The sequence below is a fragment of the Octopus sinensis genome, linkage group LG2 (genome assembly GCF_006345805.1).
Source record: "Octopus sinensis linkage group LG2, ASM634580v1, whole genome shotgun sequence".
Classification (NCBI taxonomy): Eukaryota; Metazoa; Mollusca; class Cephalopoda; order Octopoda; family Octopodidae; genus Octopus; species Octopus sinensis.
Window position 1 is genome coordinate 42,829,347 of NC_042998.1, and position 23,768 is coordinate 42,853,114.

Below are 23,768 nucleotides of genomic sequence, written 5' to 3' on the forward strand. Positions count from 1 at the left end.
ATAAGAAAGGTTAGAAAAAGTTCAAGTCACTGCTACCCCTACTGGCAAAGGGCCTCACTATCAGAGTAAAGGGTTAATTATATAGTGGTTGTGTGGAAAATGCAATGCAACATAGTAGTGAGATTTGGACTTGCAGAGGATATGTGAAGACTAGAAAGAAATGAAGTGAGCAAGCTTTGTTGAAAATGTAATGTTAGTATAATTGACAAAGTACAAATGAATGAGAGAATATATCATCATCATCATCGTTTAACGTCCACTTTCCATGCTGGCATGGGTTAGACGATTTGACTGAGGACTGGCGAACCAGATGGCTGCAACAGGCTCCAACCTGATCTGGCAGTTTCTACAGCTGGATGCCAATACAAAAACAAAATACTGAGACAGGTGAGGGAACAACAAACAAGGTGTATTAGTTTGGTGCTGAGGAAAAATGGAAGAAGTCTTTGACATTTCAAACTTACAGAGATACTCTGGTGTATGTATATATATGAGGTGTTTTGCTCAAGAACACAATGCACCACTGCTCAGTGAATCAAAAGCACAATCTTGTAATTATCAGTGCAATACCCTAGAGATCACATTATCTGCCTTCACACACACACACATACACACTTGATGACCTAACTGATGGCAATACAACAAAAAATACCACCCAGTACACTCTGTAAAGCAGTTGAAATTAGGAAGGACATCCAGTTGTAGAAATCATACCAAAACAGTCAAACTGTCCAAACAATGCTAATATAGAAAACAAACGTTTGATGATGATGATGATGGTGCTGATGATGATGATGACGACAAGGAGGATATATTGTTTTACATCCATTTTCCATACTTGCAAGTCTTAGATAAATACATATTACGGAGACGTTGTTTTTACTGTCAGATGGTTTTCCTGTTGTTTTTCAAGTAAGGAAATTTTTCTTGTTCCACTCATCTTTGAAAGCACAGAGATAGCAGGCAATTTGTTGACAGGGTAAATATCAACAAACATCTCTGCTCATAGGTATGTGATGTTTTGGAGAAGTACAGGATGTAAACATTCAAATGGACACACAGAAATATATACAATGTGTGTGTGTATGTGTATACATATATATACATATATATATATATAATATATATATATATATATACACAAACACACACACATACATACACACACACATATTCCTTCTTACTGTAACAGATAACTCAAAAGGCATAATAACCAGAAGAGCATCCAGGCATAATTCACTACCCAAACAACACACCATCATACTTAACAATGAAACATATAACTATGTATATTTACACACACACACACATGCATGCATGCACATGCATACACATACACACACACACACACACACACACACGTGTGTATTTGCTATCTAGATGAGTGAATAGGTTTTGAAGGGTGGTAAGGCAGGTGTTCTGGAATCATAGCAACCAAAGTTAAAATGGGGTGAAAAAAAGTTCAGCAAACAGTCATCTCTGCTGCTTATAAAGGATTTCTCTCTTATAGCGAAGATAATATATAATGCCTGTATATAATGCACATTGCTACATTATAATGAGACATGGGTCTTTAATGTGTAGGATTTGAAAAACTTGACAGAAATGAAGTCAATATGTACTCTTGAATAGGAAATGTTAGTGTGCATGAATGATGAAGTACAAATGAGCTGACAGAAAAAGCTGGATACATAACTGTATAAGCAATGAGATGCACAGTGCAAAATTATAAACCTAAACTAGGAAGTTGTTTGGGACGTAAAATTTGCAGATACAAAATGTACATCAAATGTGACAGGTATGTTCAAACAAATATATTAGGTAAAAACATTCGTAAAAATAGCTGGCATCATTGTGTTAGTATGAGAAAGAAAATATATTCAGAAATCAATAGTGGGTCAGTAACTGCCAACAATTTGCAATAGATGGATGATAGATGCAGTCCAATATTTTGTTGCCTGAGGGAAGTGTACTATTAGAAATATTGTTTTCTACTTCTGATGATAGATGAAATGTTCTTAATCTTTATAAGCACTCACAAAGTGGAAGCTAGGAATAACAAGATGAAGTTAGTGTGGTTAACTTCTCATTGTTTTTAAATAGCTTCTTGATACTTGCAGAGTAATGTGATCCAAGGAAAGGAAAACTGGGCAAAGTGTTTAGGAATTCAGAAGTGTAATATGCAACAAAAATACACATGATCATAGAAGGGTGTATGAATTCAGAGAAAGTAGAGGAAAGTAAGATATACAAAATCAGATGTCTTTATAGGAGCAGTACAGAAATATTTTACAATTGAATAAGTTTGGCCCTTAATAAAGAACCTGAGAGAGACTGGTCATCAGCAAAGTAATTTTGGGCTGTGATCTGCCATTTATCAAAATTATGCACAATCAGTGAGATACAGTATCATTTCTTAGAAGGAATCATGATGATAGTTAATGTTACATGAATAGAAATTATGGCCTGAAGATAAATGATAAAATATCTTTTAAGAAAAAATGTAATAATTGGATTTTGATGTTGACTTTACTACATTGTGAGAATTCTAGTGTTTTAGAGAAGTATATATGAGTCAAGAGCTATTTAGAATTTAAATGTATATAAGAAAAAAGGGGTATACATAATGACAAAGTTTTAAGATTTTCCCTATTGTTGAGTACATCAGATGATGAAGAGTACACAACAAATGGCAAGATGTTGGAACAGACTTGTTCAGACCATACTTTATGGGAAATGGACAGATAATCATGAAGGTGATGGTGATAACAATGATGATGATGAAATAGGCAATTAAAAATAGAGAGGATAATGGCTAAGCTGCTGGCAGCATATGTAATAATTTAGTTGGAAGTTGTAGTATAATGTAAAGCAAGAAGGGGTAGGGGAGATAACAGATCCTCAAATAAAGCTTGGCTTGAGGATGGAATAAAAATGAACTATATTCACATTTGCTCCTATTGATAGGCCAATGATTAAGCAATCAATACGAGTAAGTAAGTGGGTTAAGGTGTGGTCAATATGCAAATATGTTCACCAGTAGTTTTTCATATATGTCACAGATAATGATTTTGCTACTATTTAGGGCAATGACTGCTATCTTTATTGAAACTCTATGAAGAAATAGGGTAAAGTTTATGACTTGTACCCTGGAAAACAAACAACCAATGAGTCTGGCTTTTCAAAACATCTGCCATCATCTTCATCATTATCATATAGAGTCTGTATTCCATACTCGCATTGGTTGAACAGTCTGATAGCTTCCAACAGGTCAGAGGGATGTGTTGATCTCTAGTGTCTATCAGTAATTGATAAAGAAGAAAAGCAAGATATTCATAAGGATTTATAACGTTTTTTTGTTTATAATAATCTTCATACACAGTAAATATTATAGAAGAACAGTTAAAATGATAAAGAAAAAGAGATTTTAGTATGTCAAGAGAACCAATTTGAGAGCAGAAAATCTGAAGATTGCCAAGATATTGAAACCAGTTTAAAAGAAAAGAGGGGGCTTAAATTTGGGAATTTAACTTTCCCAATTTTATTAAAACCCTGTTAATTGTAGAGACGGTGATTTTATTTTTAATAATCATGTGTTATTAAATGCTTGGAAGTACAGCTGTATGGTTTATAAGTTTCCTTCCAACCATATAGTTCAAGTTCAGTGTTTTCTGTTATAGCTGACCAAAGCCTCACAAGTGGATTTAAGTAAGTAGGAACTGAAAGAAGCTAGTTGAATATGTGTGTATAGGTGCAGGAGTGGCTGTATGGTCAGAAGTTTGCTTCCCAACTGCATGGCACATAGCTTTGGACTGACCAATACTATAGCCTTGGACTGACCAAAGCCTTGTGAATGGATTTGCTAGACAGAAACTGAAAGAAGCCTATCATACGAGTGTGCACGCATGCGTGTGTGTGTGCATGTGCACATGTGTGCATGCTTACATCTGTATTTGTCCCCCACCAGTGCTTGACAACCAGCGTTTGTATGTTTTCGTTCCTGTAACTTAATGGTTTGGCAAAAGAGATGGATAGAGTAAGTGCCAGGCTTTGAGAAAGGTGCAAGGGCTGATTAGTGCAATGAAAAATTCTTCAATACAGAGATCCAGTCTAATGACTAAAGCAAGTAACCGATAAAAAAAAAAGGAGATATCTATCTGTCTGTCTATCTATATATGTGTATATATATATATATATATATATATGTTTGTATACACATGCATGTTTGTGCTTTCCTGTCTTGACATTACTTGAAAGTTGTAAACAAGTAAATGAGTGTCACTGTCACAGGAGAAATGTCAACCAATTCCACTACTCTGTGGAAATGTCTGGTTATGGAAAATATTATCTTTTTTTGGAAACAGGTGAGGGTAGGTGACAGGAAGGGCATCTCGCCATAGAAAAATCTGTTGCAAAACAGTCTGACCCATGCAAGCATGAAAAAGGATGATGATGATGAATGTATATAAAATACCTATTCCTATCTGTTAACATGTGTGCTTTTGTGCTGTGTTTGGTTTTGTTAAATAATAACAACAACATATTTGTTGTTTAGCCTTCAGGTCATCCCTAAGACTTAAGATCAAAGATCATCTCATCTTTTTGTATATCAAGGAAAATATTACCTAACGTAAACTTCCTTTAAGAAATTAGGCTGTGATTTGAGGGGATATTGGTTACTATATATACTATATTAAGCTATCACAAAAAGGCTCCTTTACTGGTTCCTGCGTTTGTGTATCAAGTTTTTTGTAGGTATCAACCTGGTTTCACAACAATAAACATATTTTCAGATGAATTGTATAAAAATAAATTGTGTAAGAATGCTGTTCAAAAGAGTATCAGAAAGAACTATGATGCTACCCAGGGTGCACACTTCAAGCACAGTATTGCTGCAACACAGTCTCATTAGTTTCAGGATGCATAGCAGTCAATGAAGTAATTTGTGTGTGTGGGTATGTGAAGAGAGAATATATATGTGTGTGTGTGTGTGTACGTGTGTACGAAGAGAGAACATAATCTGTTATAAGTTCTATATAATGTGATAAACATGAACTTCTATTTAAGACTTGAACCTGTGTAACGAGTGCTTAGCTATTGATTTCTAATAAACTTATAATCAGCTTTCTCCCCACCACACACACACACATTCCCTTCAAAATATTTTAATTGCTTATGTGTTTCTTTCTTCCTAGATCTTATGCAGAGGTTAAATCCCCTACCTCCACCACATGTGTGTGTGTTTGTTTGTGTGTGTACACATAACCATACATACATATACAAACATACACACATACATACATACATACACACACATACATACATACACACACAAATATATATGTATATATACACACATACATACATACACACATACATTTATATACACACACACACACATACATACACATACATACACACGTACACACACACACACACACACACCACACACACACACATACATACATACATACATACATACATACATAGTAGGTAATGGGTTTTAAACTTAAAAACATTATTAAGGCTGTCTTTTTTTAATACTTGAGACATGTTTATTAAAAATCGTCTCACTATCTTTGACTAAGTTTAAACAACATTTTTTTTTATTATAAATGATAAATATATTTCTAGATATACAAATTTATGAAAAGACTGAAAAATAAGTCTTAACTCTTAACAACCCTGTCCATTTTACTGTAAATAGTTACCAGCAAATTCTTGTACAAACATGAGCTTGAAGATAGTGTATACTAACTATAAAGTAAAGCACTGAGTTTATTTACAGATAAACTAATAAGTAGGTATACATAGGTGAGTAAAAATAAACAAATAATATGAACTAGCAAAATACAAGGTGCATTTCAGAAGTTTTGAGACTTGTTTAGGGGAGGCAGTTACAACTGTTCTAGATTATTGTAATTTTAGTACATATATTATTACTATACAATAAACATTATGCAACTTATAACAAACTAATAGACAGAGGTGGGCATCAAAACTCTTCTTCACCCTCCCTACAGGATAAACCTTGTTCTCTGTGACTTTTGGTTGTTACCCAAGCTGAATGAGAACCTCGAGGGCAATCGTTTTGAAGATGAAAGATGCTGTGAGAAGGGCCTTCACAAAGTGGTTGGAGTGTTACAATAATGAAATAAGAGGATCCTATTTTGAAGATCAGATTCTGTACTCTTTGAAATTAATACATGACTCCTGAAAAAGTTTGAAAATTTCTGGAATGCACCTTGTAGTTACTTTTGTTGTCTTTTTTTTTTGTGACATAGATTAAAGTGAGATTTTTAGTGAAGCAACTTAGTTTAAAATAACAAGATTTTAGTAAATTAAGTTTTTGCTGTTAATATCAAAGTTAAGAGTGAACAGCAGTGGGTGGCAGACTTAGTAGAACATCAGGCAAAAGCCTTGAAATATTTAGTTCAGGGTTCCAATCCTGCTAGTCAAACTTTATTTTCATCTTTTCAAAGTTGATAAAATAAGTATCATTCAAGTAGCAAAGTCAATTTGACTACAGCTTCTCAAAATAATTTGCAGTCATGTGCAAAAGTAAGAAATCATTATTATAGCTAAAAGGAAAGAAGTCAAGTAACGGGGAAAATAGCTGGTAGAATCATTACTGAATAAAATGCTTAGCAGCATTTCTTCTATCTCTTTACATTCTGAGTTCAAATGCCACCAAGGTCAATGTTGTTTGTCATCCTTTCAGATTTGGCAGGAGTGGCTGTGTGGCAAGTAGCTTGCTTACCAACCACATGGTTTTGGGTTCAGTCCCACTGCATGGCACCTTGGGCAAGTGTCTTCTACTATAGCCTCGGGCCGACCAAAGCCTTGTGGGTGGATTTGGTAGACGGAAACTGAAAGAAGCCCGTCGTATATATGTATATATATATATGTGTGTGTGTGTTTGTCCCCCCAACATCGCTTGACAACCGATGCTGGTGTGTTTACGTCCCCATAACTTAGTGGTTCAGCAAAAGAGACCGATAGAATAAGTACTAGGCTTACAAAGAATAAGTCCTGGGGGTCGATTTGCTCGACTAAAGGCGGTGCTCCAGCATGGCCACAGTCAAATGACTGAAACAAGTAAAAGAGTAAAGAGTTGAACAATGGGTGGATGGGTGGGGGTCAATGTGATCCAGTTCTCTTCCCTTCAAAATTGCTGGCTTTGTTACAAGATCAGAGAGAATCATTTAGTTTCATCCTTCTACAATCTGATTTCAAATTTCCCTGATCTTAACTGCACCTTTTGCTCTTCTGGAATCAACAAAATAAATACCAAATCATGCATCGAAATTTCAGATAATTAACTATACTCTGTGTAAAGGTAGAATAGTCAAGAATTTTGCTTTGCAATCAAGAGGGCCTGGATTCAGTGCCAATGTGGGGCATCTTAGTTTAAAGCATATCAAGGTTAACTTTGTTTTTCATCCTTTTAAAGAAGATAGAAAAGTACTATTGAAGTACCAAGGTTGAAATAGTTAAATGTTTCCATCCCACCCTGCTATAGCTTGTAAAGGGCTGTTACCAGTATTGCTGCCATTCATTATCCAGCTCCTCCTCTTCCCCTTCTTCATACACTACTGCTCATACACTATTCCCACAGATGCAGAAATGGTCATTTAGCCCATATAATTGTTAACCCTTTAGACTAGCCTTATCTGCCCCAAATATTCTACCTGTTTTATGTTGAAACAGGCCAAATCTGGCTTCTCAGACGCATCCAGCTAGGTGATTCTAAAAATAAACAATTACATCATTGAAATCTCAAGCTATGAGATAATGAATGATTAATTCATAACAATGTGAATAAATAAGCAATACACTTGACAAAGTAATCTGGCTGTTAAAAGGTTAAACTTTCTACAACACAATCGTCAGCCTCTAACATTTCAGGAAAAAAAGAGGGATGAGGTGGAAGAAGAAAAAAAACACACCAGTAATTTATTTAACTATACAAGGAAAGATACCACAGAGTAGTTTTACCATACTCAAACTTTATTTTTATTAGTAATAGTAAAGGATCAGCAGTGATTAAGGTACAATAATTTTCAGAAATTTAAAACCAATTAAAACCTTTATCTATCCCTTGTGCCTCTATAAGAAATAATTATTATAGCTAACCACTTGTAGTAAACAGTATAGAATATGAGACAAGACCTTGGCAGTGAACTGGTTTCAATTCCAAGCTGAAATTAAACAACTTCCCTTATGCAGATACCATAATTGAAAAATTTATGAAAATTATGGATACTGTATATGCAGTATTCATTTCCTCTTTTAAAAAGATATCTGACCTCACATTGAAGTAAGATATCATGTTAACTGTGTTGGAAGCAGAACACTCACAAGGTAACATAGCACAGGTTTGAATTCTTTAAAGTAGACCACCTTAGTAAATCAATGTTTCATGTTCAAATCTTGCCAAAGCCGTGATTGTCTTTCATATGCACAAATGAAGTGTGATCAATTAAATGAAATATAGCCCCTTGCTTAGAAAATTGGCCAAGTGCCCAGAAAAAAATGAGGAAAAAAAATCATTACTACTGCCAAGGAAACCATGACCATAATTAATTAAAGGAGGTAATCAATACTATCCCTCCACCCACACAAATTATGTAGTGTTGTATGTGTCTGTGTGTTTAAGTATGAGCACAAATGTGTGCACAAATAGTGCATGCAGAATGTATAGAAGTAGTACAGAATAATAGATAACTAAATAAATAATGGAATAAAATAAATAAATATATGTGTGTCTGTGTATATATGCATGTGTTTGTGAGAGTGTGTGTATGTGTATAGATAGTATATATATATATATATATAAAAACGTATATGTCAGTGTCTGCATGTATGCATTATTTGTAAGTACGTATGTGTGAGTTTGTATATATACAGACACACACACATTTATTTATATACATATATATATATATATATATATATATATATATATATATGTTGTGTCTAGGGAGAGTCATTTTCTTTTGGTGCCTTATAATTTAACACACTCACCGGTAAAATTTCCACTTATTTCTTATTTTTATTTTCCTAAAATTTTCATTGCGTCTTGCAACCTTTTCAATAGTCTTGACTCTGTCTGTTATATATGTATGTGTATACATATATATATACATACACACACACATATATATACACACACACATATATATAGACACACACACACACACATATATACATACACAGAGACACACATATTTGTGTGTGTGTGTGTGAGTATGCGTGTAGTGGACTTTTATTTTTTGTTTCATCTCTGTCACGTTTAAAGCAACAATGGTGTTTTGATTTTCATATTTCAATTGCATTTCCTGATGAAACCGTTTACTCATCATACTCAAATTAATTGATTATGTATTTTATATATTAATTATGTAATGATTATATGGCTATAGATGATTGCATTTTAGCAGCGGAAACAGCTGTAGAACTTAATGAAATTTTGAAATATCAGTGAGATCATTGCTTTTTGTTCATACTTGTTCCATCTTCATTATTTTAATGTCCACTTTCCCCATACACACATGGGTCAAATGGAATTTGTTGAGGCAGATTTTCTACAGCTGGACATCCTTCCTTTCAGCATCCCTCAACTGTTTCTAAGTAAGGTAATATTTCTCCATGACCAGACATGCTTTTACAGAAAACAAACTGGGTACATTAGTTTGATGCTTGGGAAAAATGGGAGAGGTCCTTGATGCTTCAATCTTACACTCTTCTACATAAAGGAATGGGGAAAGAAAACAGAAGGAAAGAGAAAAAAATGGAGAGGAAAGAAACGTCTATATATATATATATATATATATATATGCACATAAAAGGCACCATTCGAGTGTGATTGTTACCAGCACCGCCTTACTGGCACACGAGCCCCGTGCTAGTAGGGTGTTGAGAGCACCATCCGAGTGTGATCGTTGCCAGAGCGGCTATCTGGCCTCCGTGCCGGTGGCACGTGAAAGACACCATTTGAGTGTGATTGTTACTAGCATCGCCTTACTGGCACCTGTGCCGGTGGCATGTGTAAAAGATTCAAGCGAGGTCGTTGCCAGTACTCCCTGACTGGCCCCGTGCCAGTGGCACATAAAAGCACCCACTACACTCTCGGAGTGATTGGCATTAGGAAGGGCATCCAGCTGTAGAAACTCTGCCAGATCAAGATTGAAGCTTGGTGCAGCCATCTGGTTTGCCAGCCCTCAGTCAAATCGTCCAACTCCTGCTAGCATGGAAAGCGGACATTAAATGATGATGATGATGATAATGATGACATACACGCAACAGGCTTCTTTCCATTCAGAAAGCCTTGGTTGTCCTGGGGATATAGTAGAAGACACTTGCTGAAGGTGCCGTACAATAGGACTGAATGCAAAACCATGTGGTTGGGAGGCAAACCTCTTACCAAAAGTCATGCAATGTAAGTAATGGAGAAGAAAGTGAGAAACCAACAGCACACTGAAGATTGATAATTTCTGGTAATAGAATGGTTAGTGTTAATATGATACTAATGGTTTCATGCTGAATCTTAGCAATTTTTAGCAATTACTCAACTGCAGAAAGAAAGGGTTAATTAAACTGGATAATGGGATGTAAACATTTAGGGATTATACTAAAAGCTATTTCCCTTGTTCTGATTGTTCTGCAAATCACTCGCAACTTTGATATGCAAATGTTTATGCATAGATATGATATATGATATGAAAACTGTATCACCATGTAGATTCAGAATAGTTGACTGATATTCTGTATGAAGATATGTACTGGAATATGTATATGCACAAATACAAACATATTGGTAGGGCATTGTATACCCATACAGAAAAGAATATTGGTAGTATTACAATTGTATGACAACAGCTGTGCTCAATTCTACATATAGGCACTCAGGTATATGATATGCATTATTGACATGCTATAAGGTTCATTGGAATGTTTGTATGCATATGTACACCCAAGGGTGTATAAATCTAACTCACACAAATGCATAATCACATGTCATTGTTGATTCAAATATGTAATTATATATAATTCATGTAACAAGTAATAATATGCATTCAATTGTATGTAGAAGTCAACAAACTGTGCATAATATGATATAAATTATAAGCGCAAAATACATGTAAGAACCTGTAGAGTGAAGCATGATATGGCTTCTATTGACCCAGTGTGACAGTGGAAAGGTAGTAAATTAGGTGACAAGGTAGTGATTATCTATAACAGGAAAGAGTTTGCAGAAATAAATAAGTTTTTATAGAGCAATATATTGAGAAGAATAAAAAGAATGAAAAGTAAAGATCTCACTAATATTTGAAAATTTCATTTTTAAGTTCCACAGCTGTTTTTACAGCTAGAATACAAACATTATCATTCATAAAATAATTACATAATTGGGTAAAGGATAAAGACACCCTTCAGTCATGAATGATCATGGGATTGCCCCTAAAAGTTCACCTCCAAGGCACAAGTCCAGGCAAGGTTGTTCATAGAAGACCAGCAGTTGTCCATGCATACCAGCCTCCCCTCTCTATGTCATCGATGTGTTCTCCAAGGGAAAGCTAAAGACCAATACAGCTTGGTACCAGTGATGTTGCAACTCATTTCTACAGCTGAGTGAACTGGAACAACATGAAATAAAAGTGTCTTGCTCAAGAACACAAACACAGCCTGGTCTGGGAATTGAACTCACTACCTCATGATTGTGAGCCTGATGCTTTAACCACTGAGCCATGTGCCTTCATATATTACATAATTAACAATGTAAAAATATGTAATTAATATGTGTGCATGTGTGTGTATGTATGTTGTATATTTATATATGTTATATATACATGCAATCTTAACTTTATCAGTGAATACACTTAACATGAAGGATTAAACATTTACAATTCATTCACATATAAAACAATTCAAACTGCAAAACTTCACATATATTTCAGTCCTTACCAAGCAACAAATCTAACCTGACTAACCCAGATCTTTCCAACCCACCATCCCTTTCACCGCCAAATACATCATCCATTCCAACATACAACAAACTAATTACATCATCATACCATTCACCACCATGTCAAACTAATTGGATGCTACCCTGTAAATATAGCTGAAACTGATGCATAAAGCTTGTGCAGAACACTCCTGCTCAGACAATTCAATAAAAATTGAGGAAAAGCAGCATCTTTACAATGGGGTTAAATTTGGAGTTTGTATTTTTAGGTAGTGCACAAACCAATTATTGCAGCATACCAGCTGTCTTGTACAGGACTTTTTGTAAATAGTTATCTTCAGCTTTATTTTTTTTAATGGAGTAAGTGGTGCTTTTAATTGCTATTGTGGTTAATGGTATAATGGTGTTCTTTGTTGTTGTGCTGTTACATTTTGGGATAATTGAAGGATTTGGAGAGGGGAAGGGCAGAAAGTTGTCATTTATATGCATAAATATGTTGCTCTTTTAACCCTATCAAACACAGACTTGAGGAAGGATCTCTTTTGGTCATGAATGACCATGGGATTACACTTAAAAAGTTATTCTCTGAGGCACAAGTCTGGGCAAGATATTTTATGGAAGACTAGTAGTCGCCCATGAATACCAGCCTCCCCTATGCAACTGATGTTATCTGAGGGAAAGGTAAAGATCAATACAATTTGGCACCAGTGACATTGTAACTCATTTCTATAGTTGAGTGAACTAAAACAACATGAGATAAAGTGTCTTGCTCAAGAACAAAAAACACAGCCTGGTCCAGGATTTGAGCTCACTACCTCATGATTGTGAGCCCGATGCTCTAATCATTGAGCCATGCACCTTCACATAAATAGTACATATAAAGAACCCCATGTGGTAGTATGTACATCATATCCATCTTTGCCTCAAATCACAATGTTAAGTTTGAGGAGGGCCTTATATTGAGAAAAGAAATGTTTAACAAAATCATATCAGCATATCAACTTCAACTTCTCAAACATCAAATTACCCAAAAGAATATCATGTGATGAAAAAAATCAGTATCTCACTAAAATGATGTTCATGGAACAAATAATACTGATTATTTGATTAACCTGATTATGATTAACACCATCATGGAACTCTGCTTCACTAATAACCTAGAATTCATCTACATATGGAGGTAAGACAATTTTGTCAGACCATAATATAAAAAAAACTCAAAGCTAATCAAAGATTTAAGCCACAGAAGAAGGAACTAATTCCTCTCCAGCCAGAACTACTACAAAGCTGTTTGGAAATCAGTTTAAAAAAAGAAGGTGAAACAAAATTAGCCAAAAAGTATTCCTGTAGAAGACAATAACATGAAATTTTCCCAAGAGACAGGAAAGCTGTTATGAGACAAAGAATAAAGATTTCAAATTGCTTAAATATACAATTTAATGAGAGCAAGAAGTCCTACTTAAAAATAGTATTTTCAGAAAAGAAAACAAACTCAGATTCTACAATGAAAAGGAGAGGGAAGAAAAGGGAACTGGAACAGTTGAAAATATAAAAATAAAACCTACAGCCATTTACAAAATTATGAAAAAAATTCATCTCAGTTTGAAGAACATGGTTCACTGATTGCAAACTGACAAAGGATAAATGAAATACTAAATAAGCAATTCCATAGAGTTTCAACTTCCCTACTGGGAAATATGCAAATATATAAGCCTAATGACTTCTTCAACACTGCAATTTTACACAAGGAAAAGGCAGCTATTGATCATTGGTAGAGGATGTAGTATCAGCCATTGATAAGACAAACTTGAGCTCAGCAAAGAACCCTAGTGGTTTTCCAATGAATCTTTTAAAAACATGCAAGAAAGCTCTGGCAAAAACTACTGCACACACACACACACACTACAGGCTGGCAGACATGTGTACATACATACATTCATAAGGCCTCTTTCAGTTTCTGTCTATTTAATCCATTCTTTAGTTGGTGTAGGTCTATAGTAGAAGAGACTTGGCAATGGTGGTGTGTAGAGGAACTGAACCCCAAAACACATGATTTGAGAGTGAAGTTTGTAACTACAGCCATAAGCCTACATCTAAACATATTATATACATATATGAATGTATGTATAGCTACACACATACACACACACACATGGTTCACTGACAAACTGACAAAGGATAAATGAAATACTAAATTCTTGTTTATTGAAGTCTTCTAAGCCATAACAGAGATTTTAAGACTGGTTATCTATGGGAACACCTGTATGCTGATGGTCTTATTCTTATAGCTAAATCTGTGGACAATTTGGAGAAATTCCAAATATAGAAGCAAAATATAGAATTGAAAGGTCTTAATAGAAACTTTGTTAAAACTAAACTTATGCTAATAAGAAAAGAAGGCAGGACTCTGTTGCCTTCAGGGAAATGGCTATACTCAGTGTGCAGAAAAGAAATAGGTAGAAACTCTAAACAGAGCATCCAGTATAAACCTGAGTACATAAGAAGTGTAGTGAGAGCACAGACAGGTTAACATTAAAGGTAACCCTTGGCAGATGATCAGGAGTATGAATCATGAAGAGCACCTGGGATATAGATTCTCTTAATTACTTGGAAGTTTTCCTGTTACAAAACTGACCTAATTAATGTGGGAAGCTGCACTTAAAGAATCACAGCCTGAGTAAGAACATGGAAAAAATTGAAGAAGCAACAACTTTTGCTAGCAATAAAGGGCTTCTCCTTTAGGGTGCTCCTTGGGGTGAAGGGCAAATGTTTGTATGTAAAATACAATGCTACTGAGACTAAGACATAAGCCTTGAATGTAGAGTAATTGCAGATGTGTAATGTTAGTGTAATGTTAGTGTAATGTGTAATGCATGAACAGTAGAGTACAAATGAGCTGAGGGTAAAGCTGTGTATAAGAGGAATCAGATGGTGTGTGCAAAGAGAAGATTGTATTGGTAAGGGCATGTGATGCATATGGTGATTGCAGCTGCATAAAAAATTGTGTTATATGTTCAAAATGGTGGTACTTGTGGAAGAAGAAAACTTAGAAAATTTATGAGATGAAGTGGTGAAAATTGATATCAAGATGCTGGATTTCAGAAAAGAGATAACAAAGGAGTGCAGTAATTGGTGATAAGGTGTTGTTGGAGAAAACCTGCACTCTAGTGCACACATAGCACAGGGAACACTTAAAAAGAATAAATATGGATGATGACTGAGTTGCATTCATCCTCTGTTCTCCTCTCTCTCTATTACACTCTCCTTTCCTTTCTATCACTGTTTTTACAGCATTCATCCACAGCTCCTCCATCTACCTCTCTCTCTCTCTCACTTATCTCCCTCTCTCTAACATATCTCCCTTTCTCTAACCTATTTCCATGACACTACCCCACTGACCTTTTCTGGTCCTTCCCCAACTTCTTCTCTGGTTCCTTTCACCAATGTATCTGGTTATTTTTCATGCATCCCTTCAAAAATACTCACCCTTATAACATGGGGTAATATTAAATCCTTTCTACTCAATTCATTCCATTGTCATTATCATTGTCCCTATCTCTGTTTCACTAACAACCTCCCCCTCCCAACAAAGCTCATTCCTTTCCATTCATACTTGTTCTTTTCCATTATTTCCCTTAACACTGTCTCCTCTGTTACTCTTTCCACTACAACCATCTCACAACAATAAATTTGTCTCTCTGTTTGGATTTTATCTCTTCTCAAGAATTTGCCTTAAATCATCAGTCTCTCTCTCTCTCTCTTTCTTTCTTTTATTCTTCATTGCTGACAAAGAGGATCTTTGGTCCTGCAAGTTATGAGATAACCATACAAGAACTTCACAAAAGGTACCAGCAACAAGAGGCTGATGAATTAAGCAGAGATAATGCAATGCTGAGAGGACTCTTTAATTTTGCTAAGAGAGAAAGACAACTTCTATAATGCTGCTATTGCAAAAAACTAAGGGGGGAAAAGGGGCACTTAGTCAATACACTGTAAAAAGTGGTTACTGTTGGGAAGAGCATCCAGCTAAAGAAATCATGTACACACACACATCACTACAGTATAAATAAAAAGATATGTGTGTGGTGTGTATATTTATATATATTGGTATATAACATGGATATATATGTATATTTGTTTACATATATACACATACATATATATATATATTTGTTTACATATATACACATACATATATATATACACACATAAATATACGCACACATATTCAATTGCTGTTTTAATGTCTGTTTTTTGCATGCTAGCATAGGTTAGACAAATGTATTATTCAGGCATTGTTTTGCTGCCAGATGTTCGTTACCAATCTTTACTTGTATTTCAAGTAAAGGATTTCTTATACCAACATCTGCAAGGAGACAAAACCACTGGATGATCTGCTGACAAGGGAAATAACAACAACATCACCACCCACTGTTTAGCTATTTTTATACAATCATAACTGGATCAGATGGAATTTTTTGAAGCAGATTTTCTATGTCTAGATGCCCTTTCTTTCACCAATGCTCACTTGTTTCCAAGCAAGGTAATATTTCCTCAAGATGGAACAAGCTTTCACTGAAGAGTGGAAATGAATGATGGTGACATCCATTTATAATTATCACATTAAGTCAAGGTATGAAAGCACAAACACACACACATATACATTGATGAGAAATGAACCACACAATTATGCTCTCTTCCTCTCTCTCTCTCTGGCTGGGTAACCATATACCTTCTCTACAGCAAGACATCTGTTTCTACCTCTGTCTCTCTGTCACACTCTACCCTTTCATTATCTGACACAAGATCATCTCCTCCAATGCCACACCACCTCTCAAAGATTCCTTGACATGCAAATTACTTGGTGACCTACTGGTGTTGGTGTCATGTAAAAAAACACCCAGTCCACACTGTAAAGTGGTTGGCATTTGGAAGGGTATCCAGCTGTAAAAACCATGCCAAAACTAACCTCACTTATGCTGGTGTCACATAAAAAGCACCCAGTCTATTCTGTGGGATGGTTGGTGTTAGGAAGGACATCCAACCATAAAAACCATGCCAAAACAAACGCAGAAGTCTGGTGCAGTCTTCTATCAAACCGTCTAACCCATGCTAGCATGGAAGGTGGACGTTAAACAAGGATGATGATGATCATCATCATCATGATCAACATTGTTTTAACATCTACTTCTCCATTTTTTCATGGGTCCAATGTGATTTTACTGAAACAGAATTTTCTACAGCTGGAGGCCGTTCCTGGACGGAAAAAAAACCCACACACTCACCCATTTCCAAATAAGGTAATAATTGCCAAGTCTATCAAATAGCAAATTCTCACATGCCTTCACAGAAGATAAAAAACAGCTGACACTATTTGCATGAATGGTGAGACTTCCATTTACAATTAACTGCAAATAATATATAAATAATATATGTATAATAAATGCACTTACGTTTACAATCAGTGCACACATCAATAAGAATATGCACTCACTCACACATGCACATATACACACACACATATATATATAGATAAAGAGAGAACAGGCTTCCTCCAGTTTCCTTCTATTGACTCATTTTACTCATGAGGTCAATCAACATAGTGGGTCCAAACTACAAGCCAAATGGTTTTGAAGAGAACTTTCTAACCATACAGCCATGCTCGTACCTACACCATACCCGTCCCTAGTGTGTGTGCTGGATATCTTTTAGTTTCCATCCACAAAATCCACTCACAAGACTTTGGTCAGGTTTATGTTACAGAAGAAGGCACTTGCCCAAGGTGTCATGCAGTGGGATTGAACTTGACCCACATGACTGGAAAACAAACTTTTTAACCACACACCCATGCATTGCCAATTTGTATATATGCGTATACACACACACCCAAGCACAGGTGTACTCTACTATAGCTGTGGACTGTCCAATACTACGTAAGTGAAGTTGGAGTATGGAACCTGAAGAAACCTTTATATTGCAGGTACTCTTTCTTTTTCTAACTTATGAAACCTCCTTAGATAACTGTATATATGTATGTTTGCACACACACACACACACTTCAGCTAATTACATCGCCAAGGTAACAACAGCTACCAGCTATTTCTAGTAAGCCATTCAGGCATTTAAGAGAATCTGTTTCCGATGTGCCCACAGCACATTCTGCTCCAGTGCATCTATCACATATGCAACTTATATTCTTTGCTTGCCTGTGATTTTATGTCTCTTTTGAGTCTATAACTTACAATGGGTACAGTGTATGTAGTTTATACCATGACATTTACTGCATATCAAGCAAGGCCATTTCCCATGAGGATATCAGGGGCCTGTCTTCTTCCCTCATTAAAACTTACATCTTTGCTAAGTTTGCCTTAAGACTTCTGGAGTCTAGGTTTAGAACTAAATCATCAGTACTAAGTCATCAGTATATAGGGGTTCCCATAGACGACCAGCCATAACTCGTCCGAGATGGTCTGTAGGACTATGATGAACAAGAGAGGACTGAGCCTTGAGGCTCAGACTCAAGATACCATGAAGGTGGGGACTCCTGCCATCATGCTAAATTTATCACTGAATTCATTCACTAAGTTTACTCATTTTACTAACTACATCTTTGTACATAGCTTACACACACACACACACACACACACACACATTCATACACATGCATATATATACATTCATACATACATATATATTAGATGCGTGTGTAAATGTATGGGCACGCGCGCGCGCACACACACATACACGCTCGCGCGCGCACAACACACTGTTGATGTCATAAGATTTTTATAAATTTTCGAGAGAACATGAATTAATTCTTTTAAGAAATAGTGGTTCCCAAGGCTCACATGAAGCTATAAATAACAGCATGTAGATGTTGGGTTGAAAATCCCTTTTCGATACAGAGTTAAATTATTACACATACATATAAACATGTATGCATACATACACACACACACACACACAAACACACGCCCACACACACAAATACGCCCACGTACATAGATACAGGTGGAAAATTCCCAATATATCTACTAAGAACAAATATATCGAACTTGATATAGTTATCTGAGACACAAGATAAAAGACATGAAAAGATATGGGATAGCTGTCCGACAGATGTAAACATCTTTTCCGAAATCAGTAAGAGAATATCTATCAAGAACTGTTACGAAACCTGCAGCTCCTCAACTCTGATTATAAATTCCCATTTATAGCAATAATCATTGATTAAATTAGTTATGCAAGTAAATATCTTTAGTGACAATCTGGAAAAGCTAAGATTTTTGGGGAAAGTGACCGGTTAACATGAACTTTAAATAACAATCAATAAAATATGCAAGCCTTTCTGAAAGTTCAATATTTAACAATTATTACTATTGATATCCAAAATCTAGTGACGGAATTTTTTTTTTCCGTTCGTTTGTTGGAAACCAGTACTATTCCCTCCCTCTAAGTAATAAATTAGTCAAACGCCTCCATGCCTGCATGTATGTACGTACGTACGCCCGAACGCACGTATGTATGTACGCATGTATGTGTACTTATGTATGCATGCACGCATGTATGTGTACTTATGTATGCATGTATGTGTACTTATAAACAAACGCAAATATTGATATTCATATGTGAATGACAAGGTTCAAAGCATATTATATAACACATTTGCATTGAAGCAAAATATTATGCACACTCACCACGTGTGTGTGTATGTGTGTGTGTGTTGCTGGACAAACTCACTGAGAAATCAGCTGCAGAGAAAACTTTGAAGTCACTGTCAACAGTAGCAGAAAAAAGTGTTTAATTCAGGATTTCGTATCGAGTCGTTTTTCATTGCAACGTTAGTGTACACCTACGTACATGCGCACACATACACTTTATTATATATGTATATATGCATATACATGCACATACACACACACATATATACAGATATGTATGTGCATGTATTATGCATATTCATGTATTTGTATATGTACATATATGTACGTACGTATGTGTGTGTGTATTTTGCGTGTTGCGTGTCTGTATATTTGTCTGTGTATATCTTCCCATTGACACTGCAGCGCTGAATACGCCCGTGCTATTATGAGTGTGATAGTAAAAATTTAACGACACCTCGTCCAACCTGTGTCAGCATGGAAAAAATAGTAATGTGGGTGGTGACACATTCATGCATGCATGCAAGCATATATACATACAAGCATGCATGCACATATGGATATACATTTGCATGTATACGCATACTCATATATACAACTTTATATAACCATTAATCCGAAGTAGAGACAGCAGCAGGGAAGAGAGCTTCTGCTAGGCGATTCCAGAGGTAGTGAATAAAGGAAAGGTAGCTAAATTGAGTTAGAGGCAAGCATAGAAATTAATCGTCTTGGACTAGACATGAGCTGTCCTTCGGCATGGCATAAATTCCGACAGCTACTTGACCGAGGGTTACAAGTAAAGCCATAGAAAACAGTGTGGTGGGTGTTGTCAGGCGATATCAGCTAAAGCAAACTCTGAGGTCAATGACCAGGTTCACCAAGTTCCTAAAGTGCAGCGCTGCTAACAGCTATAAACCCGGTAACCATGCACGAGTGATTATAAAAGGGCGAGGGAGGTGGACTACCCCGTGAGATACTTTATATATGTATCATTTTGTGCTGTTCAGGTTGGAGGTAGACGAAGAGTTTGTCCCAGGTGGTATAAACTCAAGTTACGTCAGTGTAACGATGGACGTTAAATTTCAAAACCCAAGCAAGCTCGCGACTAGATGATCTTTATTTGTGTGTGTATTTGTGATCGGTGAATGCATAATATCATAGAGAAACATAAATGCAAACATATACTCATGCAAAAATATGCGTTTATATTATAAACACGAGAAACATAAACACTTTCACATTAACATATGCGCATGTTCTTCCATCTATCATTCCGTCAGTATGTACATATGTAACTACATACATATATATTATATACACACCTATACAAACGCAATATGCAAAGGGAAACTATTCTGTTATCAAAATCATCTTACGAGAAAGGATTCCAAAATAATAAATTACTTTAAAATAGCTGTTACATATGTGAAAGATAGGCGTGAGTATCCTCGTGCTTTATTTGACATTCTGTTTTAATTAATAACGAAATAAAGGTAATCAAATGAAAAGGAACTTACCTCGTGAATCGACTTGTGTTGTTTAATCATGGTAAAGATCCCGTTTCCGAAAAAGAAAGTTACAAATGGCTTCATAAGGTTAAGCTGCCGCAATGTTTATGTAGATAGAAGCCCATACGTAATCGCTACCGATTTACGTAGGCAGCCATTCACGTAGGTAAAAGACGTACGTTCCTAGCTCACCTATCTACTTACCAACCTACCTATAAATAGACACTTGCCACTTCTCTCTCTCTCCCTCGCTTGATTCCTTTACAAAAGGATATTCCAGTCACAATACCAACATTGCTGACATTTCTCTGTATCTCACCCTCCACCAATGCCATTAGCTTCGTTTATGAGGACTTCTTGAGGTCGAGGAAATGTTTCCAAAATAATGAGCCAAATTAAAAATGTAAATAAATAAATATTACTCGTTACATGTATGCGAGAAAATCTTGCTGAAAATGAGAAGATAAATCTGATATAATTTATTTAATTCTAAAATTCCTAGAAGGGATATTTTGTTTCTACAAAATTAAATATAAAAGAACAAATTTAACCATCTCAATACGTACAATAACTGTCCACTCATCTATTCTGCAAATACTTTATCGAAATAAGCTTAGGGACTACCATGTCCTGTAATCCAGTGGCTAGCATCCTTCGTTTTTAAGCTGACACTCAATTTAACTTACTTAGGAGTAATGTTATAAGTAATCATAGACTAGGAGAGATTGCTTTTCGGAATTTAAATATTGGAAATGTCTATGGAAAATTTTACAACACTTCTAGTGGTTTACCATAACTCGGGTTTTCAGACTGCCTTAGTTGAAACGACTACTGTTATCCGTTGAGAGTACTAATTTAACCCTTCCTTATTTGTCTGTTCTCACACTCCAGTAGAGCTACTGTTGGCTATTATTAGATCATCGCATCCAAAATAAGACCAAACTAGCTTACACTTGTTATATGTATTCACTCTCAAGTTGAGGAATTCCCCAGCAGACTGTACAAGCATCAACTTTCTCTGTAATAGCTTCTAATTCTCTATTCTTATATATCCATAACTAATTTTTTAAAACTGTAAAGCTGATGAAAGAGATCTCAACTAATCTAGCTATGGATTAAAAGGTATTTACGGAAACCCCAAGATCAGGAAAACAATTAAGAGTAATTTTCTTCTTAAATCTACTTATTGACCAATAACCGTGCATTCATTTAACTTACAGATAGTGTGCTCATTCAGCAATTATTTGTTGCTCTGGTGACAAGAAGTTTCTGGTTTCGAAGTGAGTTAACTGGCCCTGTATTTTCCAAATCAATGAAAAAGTGAAGTAATTTTTTTTTTTTCATCGTAAGAAAGAAAAAAGTTACTCAATGTGAGATCTGACCTCTTATTCTAATTAGGTTAAAGGGGAAGTGATAAATTTGATCTACTTGAATTGATAATATAAATCAAAGGAATATGTTTAAGTTACTAACAAGAATGTAGAAAGTGACTGAGCATTAGATAGTTGTAATGTCTCAGATGTTACTGTCATGTGATAACAATCAATGCGAAAATTAAAGATAAAAAACACAAAATACTAGATAAACAGGTTGTAAAAGTATCTTGAGCTTGTAAATGATGACAGGAGATTGACAAAATAAAATAAATAAATGAAGAAATAAACCTCCAGTAAATTCTCCAAATAAATTCTCCAAACTTAACAGTGTTGTAGTTAACAAAAGAGTAATTAATGATGGGACAAAGTAGAAAATCATTTTGCATATCAGTATGAAGATAAGAAATAGACAAGTGAGAAACAATAACAATTAATTATAGAAAGAAATTTAATAAAATTGTATTCAAATTTAAGTCGTCACAGTTGCTGTAAATGCCAGCTTCATAAGCAGTCGCTTCTATTTCACAGATTAAAGTAACACATACTCTCTCTCTCTCTTTTACTTGTTTCAGTCATTTGACTGCGGCCATGCTGGAGCACCGCCTTTAATCGAGCAACTCGACCCCGGGACTTATTCTTTGTAAGCCCAGTACTTATTCTATCGGTCTCTTTTGTCGAACCGCTAAGTTACGGGGACATAAACACACCAGCATCGGTTGTCAAGCAATGCTAGGGGGACAAACACAGACACACAAACACACGCACATATATATAAATATATATATATATATATACATATATACGATGGTCTTCTTTCAGTTTCCGTCTACCAAATCCACTCACAAGGCTTTGGTCGGCCCGAGGCTATAGTAGAAGACACTTGCCCAAGGTGCCACGCAGTGGGACTGAACCCTGAACCATGTGGTTGGTAAGCAAGCTACTTACCACACAGCCACTCCTTATGTAATATTAACACATGTTAATATTACATAATAAAAAAATGGGCAGCGAGCTGACAGAGCTGGTAGCTTGCCGAACAAAATGGTTAGCGGCATTTTGTCCGTCTGTACATTTTGAGTTCAAATTCCACAGAGGTTGACTTTACTCTTAATTCTCTGGGGCTTGATAAAATAAGTACCAGTTAAACACTGGTGTCAATGTAACTGACTTACTCCCTCCCCTGAAATTGCCGGCCTTGTGACAAAACTTGAAATGAATGTTACTTAAAAAAACTGCTTATATTTTAACTGATTTA

General features: G+C 35.6%; 1 protein-coding gene across 1 annotated transcript in view; it reads right to left on the reverse strand.

The window, feature by feature from the left end:
- LOC115230399 overlaps nucleotides 1–21,531 on the reverse strand; it is a 64,830-nt gene extending 43,299 nt beyond the window's left edge. Inside the window, exon 1 of the mRNA XM_029800601.2 lies at nucleotides 21,147–21,531. The gene's annotated coding sequence lies outside the window, so the exon portion shown is untranslated. The remainder of the gene's footprint in view (nucleotides 1–21,146) is intronic.
- Nucleotides 21,532–23,768: the final 2,237 nt, after the last annotated feature.